We start from the raw sequence: 5,325 nt of genomic DNA, 5'->3' as shown, positions 1-5,325 counted from the left end.
GAAAATGAAATTTAGAAGCAGTTGCATTTACAATAGTGTCAAAAATAAAACACTCAGGAATAAGTTTAACAGAAGGAGTGCAAGATTTGTACATTGAAACTGCAATACATTTTTTTAAACTTTTTTAAAAAATTGTTTATTTATTTATTTTCTGGCTGCGTTGGGTCTTCGTTGTGGTGTGCGGGCTTCTAATTGCAGTCGCTTCTCTTGTTGCGGAGCACGGGCTCTAGGCGCGTGGGCTTCAGTAGTTGTGGCACGCGGGCTTAATTCCTCCGCGGCATGTGGGATCTTCGCGGACAAGGGCTTGAACCTGTGTCCCCTGCATTGGCAGGTAGATTCCTAACCACTGCACCGCCAGGGAAGTCCCTGCAATACATTGTTGAAAGAAATTAAAGAACACCTAAATAAATGGAAAGACAGCTTATATTTGTGAATTGGAAGACTTAATGTTGTAAAGACAGCAATATTTCCTAAATTGATCTGCAGGTTCAGTACATTCCCTATCAGAATTCCATATGGGTTCTTTGCAGAAGTTGGTAAGCTGATCCTAAAATTCATATGGAAATGCAAGTGATTCAGAATTGCCAAAACAATTTTAAAAAGAAAAACAAAGTTGGAGGACTCACACTTCCCAGTTTCAAAACTTGTTACAAAGCTACAGAAATGAGGACAGTGTAGTACTGGCCTAAAGATAAGCATATAAATCAATGGAATAGAACTGAAAGTCCAGAAAGAAACCCTCACACTTATGGTCAATTGATTCAACAAGGGTGTCAAGACCATTCAGTGGGGAAATGAAGTCTTTTAAACAAGTAGTACTGATCCTGAAACTATCACAACATTGTTAATCGGCTATACTCTGATATAAAATAAAAAATTTTTTTAAAATGGTGCTGATGCAAATAGAGACTCACATGCAAAAGAATGAAATTGTCCTCTAACCTTGCACCATCTACAAAACTTGACTCAAATATGGACAAAAGATCTAAATGTAAGAGCTAAAACTCTAAAAACCCTCAAAAGAAAACATATGGATAAATCTTTGTGACCTTGAATTTGGTAGGGGGTTCTTAGATACGGCACCAAAAGAGCAAACAACAAAACAAAAATAGATAAACGTACACCATCAAAATTAAAAACTGTTGTGCTGCAGAGGACACCATCAAGACAGTGAAAAGACAACCCACAGATGGGAGAAAGGTTTTTCAAATTATGTATCTTATCGATCAAGGACTTGTCTCTAAATACATATAAAGAACTATCACAGCTCAATAATAAAAAGATAAGTAACCCATTTTTTTAAATAAGCAAAGGATCTGAACAGAAGTTATCCAAAGAAGATATACAAATGGCCAATGCACATGAAAGCCCATGAAAAGATGTTCAACATCATTAATCATCAGGGAAATACACATCAAAACCACATGAGATGCCACTTCACATGGGTAGGATGACTACTAAAAACAAAACAAAACAAAAACAAAAACAAAGCAGGTGAGTGTTGGCAAGGATATGGAGAAGTTCATACACTGCTGGTAGAAATAATAACGTGGTGCAGCCACTTTGGAAAACAGTATGGCAGTTCCTCAAAAAGTTAAATATAGTTACCATCTGATCCAACGATGTCAGTTCTAGGTATACACCCAAGACAAATGAAAGCATAGAAAATCTATGGAGACAGAAAGTAGGTTAGGGGCTTCCCTGGTGGCGCAGTGGTTAAGAATCCGCCTGCCAATGTAGGGGACACGGGTTCGAGCCCTGGTCCAGGAAGATCCCCAATGCCGTGGAGCAACCAAGCCCGTGAGCCACTACTGAGCCCACGTGCTACAACCACTGAAGCCCACGAGCCTAGGGCCCGTGCTCTGCAACAAGAGAAGCCACTGCAATGAGAAGCCCGCGCACCACAACAAAGAGTAGCCCCCGCTCACCGCAGCTAGAGAAAGCCTGCGTGCAGCAATGAAAACCCAACGCAGCCAAAAATAAATAAATAAATAAATTTTTTTAAAAAAAGAAAGAAAGTAGGTTAGAGGTTGTAAGGGCACTGGGGAGAGGGAGGAAAGGAGAGCAACTGCTCACAGATATAGGGTTTCAAACTTTTGGAGGATAATGAGAATGTTCTAGAATTAGATAGTGGTGATGGCTACACAACCATTTGAATATACTAAAAACCACTGAACTGTACCCACTAAAGGAAGTAATTTTCTGTTATGTGACTTATATCTTAACTTTTTGATGGAAAAACTACATACGTGGCTCACATTTTTTAATGGACTTTACTTTTTAGAGTGTTTTAGGTTCAGAGTAAAATTGAATGGAAGGTGCAGAGGATTCCCATATACTCTGTGCCCCCCACAGCCTCCCCCACTACAAATATCCCACAGCAGAATGGTGCATTTGTTAAAACTGATGAACCCACGCTGACAAATCATTATCACCCCAAATCCATAGTTTACATTAGATCTCGTTCATTCTTGACGTGGTACATTCTATCAGCTTTGACAAATGCATAAGGACATGGATCCACCATTATGGTGTTACACAGAGTAGTTTCACTGCGCTAAAAATCCTCCGTGCTACACCTACTCATCCTTCCCATCCCCCTCACCCCTGGCACCCGCTGATCTTTTCACTACCTCCACGGTTTTGCCTTTTCCAGTATGTCATATAGTTGAAATAATACAGTATGTAGCCTTTTCAAATTGTCTTATTTCGCTTGGTAATGTGCATTTAAGGCTCCCCCATGTCTTTTCGTGGCTTGATAGGTAATTTCTTTTTAGTGTTGAATAATATTCCATTGTCTGAATGTACCACTGTTTATGGATCCATTTACCTACTGAAGGACAGCCTAGTTGGCTTCTTCCAAAGAATAAGGCCAAAAACCTGGTTCCAACCAGCTATTTTATAAATGAGAAATGTCTTCAGAACACAGATAAGATAAGAAGGTAAGAACAGTTCGTGCTGCCCTTACCCATTCCTGGAAAACTCAGCAAGAACACCTACCAGAATCACAAAGAATAAGGAGCTGGTAGGTCCTCATATCATGCGCTCCAACACCTTGATTTTACGAAGGAGGGGAAAAGACTTGGGTTAGGCATGTGACTGACTTAAGATCGCACAGCTGGTCTGAGACAGGGCAGAACTACACCGCATGTTTCCTAAGCCCAGTGTCAATGTGTGAAGTTGGCCAGGATTAAACATTAAACATGAGAAAAGGAAACCCCAAGTCTCCTCCTGGGATCCCCCTGCCAGAGCAATGTCGCAAGGCAGCCTCCAACATCACCTAAAGAAGCCTCTGTATCTTGAGCCAGCAGTTCCACTTCTAGGACTTTATCCTACACACGCTCACACAGGTGTGCACAACTTAGGTACACACGTATCCACTGCAGCATCGCTTCTGATAGAAAGCACTGGAGCTGATCCATGTTCCTCAGTGGGAGGCTAGTTAAATACATTATGATGCCCCCATAAAGGGCCATAACATATATAGCAATAAAAAGAGTTAGAACCCTCTTTGTGTACTAATAGGGAACAATTTCCAAGATCCATCATTAAGTTAAAAAGCAAGTTGCAGACAGGGTGCAGAGTATGTTCATTTTGCCCTGAAGACAAGAAGGGGATGTGAGCCTTGTCATCGCCTCCCCTTCACCCCTGAACAGGAGTTAAGTAACTCACACAGCAATTATGCAGACAAATTAGCCACCCACTCCCCTGACTTTTAGCTCCTGTTGTTCAGGGATGTGGAGCAGCTCAAGGTTCTTCAGGCTGAGCTTTGAACTCCTGGGACACCCGGCACCCTTCCACTGGCCCCGGATGCAGCTCAGGGTAGCCCTTTGGGAAAGTGGTCCTTCAGGAGCCCTAGGGCTGCCCCAGGGCTCTCCCATCTGATTGAGAGTCAGGAGGTCTGGCTCTGTCCCAGCTCTGGCCCCAACTTGATGTGGGAGAGCAGATAAGTAGGCGAACTGCCTGTTCCAACAGTATCCCGTAATACCTATCTCGCCAGCTTCACAGGGACAGGGTAAGGATCACAAAGGAGAGTGTGAAGCAGCCAGACCCTGACTGGTTTCTGAGGACACCCGTGCTCCTTGAAGGAATAAAGGGCTCTGCGTGATTAAAAAAAAAAAAGTCTAGGAAAGCCTGGGTAAACAAAGTTAATCAGGTCCTTCGCTGCAGACCTTCTCAGAGCCTTGAACATGCTAACTACATTGTGACATTCACATGTGGCTATAGTATGTATCATTTCCCAAACTTTTCTGACCACAGAACCACTTTGGAGGAAAATACCTATTAAAATCTCCCGGAATAAAGGTAATCCATGGAACACAGTTTGACAAATGCTGTTTAGATAAAAGTAGGGTAAACACAAAACACATAGGCACAATGGTAGAGATAATGACTCCAGTATAAATTCCTGTCATTAACACCCCCTATTCAGTTTCCCTGGCCCTGCTCACAAGGCGAGGAGTTTTTTTTTTAACTGTGGATATAAACAATTTGTGGGTAGTGAAATCAGTTTAGTGGGTTGCAACCAGCTTTCAAACAAATGAATCTGGTTACAATGGAAAATAACAGAGCACACTGCATTTAATACGGTGAGTATTGTTTTTCTGAAACACATGTACACGTATGTACATGCTGGGTTATACCAGAAAATATATTTCTTACTGTGGGTTGTGGTCAGAAAGTTTGAAAAACACTGCTAGAGTTCCTCCTCTTCCAGATAGAAGGAAACTGTCGTGTGAGGAGTAGCCTCATCTCCTGACTCAACCTGTTTGACTATCTGGTGAGGACTCCTGGGACAGGGGCCTCTCCCTAGCTGTGCGATTGTGGGATAGATTTTAGGATTAGCAGTGTCACCTTGCCGGACCCAGAGAATGACAGAGGCCCCTTTTGTTATTCACCGTGCTCCAGAAATTCAACCGAAAGATCGTTCCTTTTCCAAACGCTGCTTATCCTCCCCAACCAGAAAGCACCTTTCTGTCTAGAAAAACAGGTTTATTGAAGCTCTCGCTTCTTGCTTCAACTTAGCCATTCAGAATGCAGCTTAAACTCTGAAGACTCACTTTGATGTCTCTAGTTGTTAGATTTTCCTTTTTTTAAAAAAATGCTGTGCCTTGACCTAAGTCATTTCTTCATGCTGGTTCTAATCCTCTGTGACAGGTGAGTATCGTTTAAAACGTTGGGGCATTTCACGTTGACCAATTAGAGCAAATATCCTGTGGATCTTAATGTATTCCTCAGTTAAGGTGTGCTTTGTCCAAGTCCCAGCTCAGCGACTGGCCAGCTCTGTGACTTTGGGCAGGTGACCTGCTCCCTTTGTGCCTCTTT

Source organism: Leucopleurus acutus, assembly GCF_964270905.1.
Source record: "Leucopleurus acutus genome assembly, chromosome: 14".
NCBI classification, from domain to species: domain Eukaryota; kingdom Metazoa; phylum Chordata; class Mammalia; order Artiodactyla; family Delphinidae; genus Leucopleurus; species Leucopleurus acutus.
Note: the sequence above shows the minus strand (reverse complement) of the source record.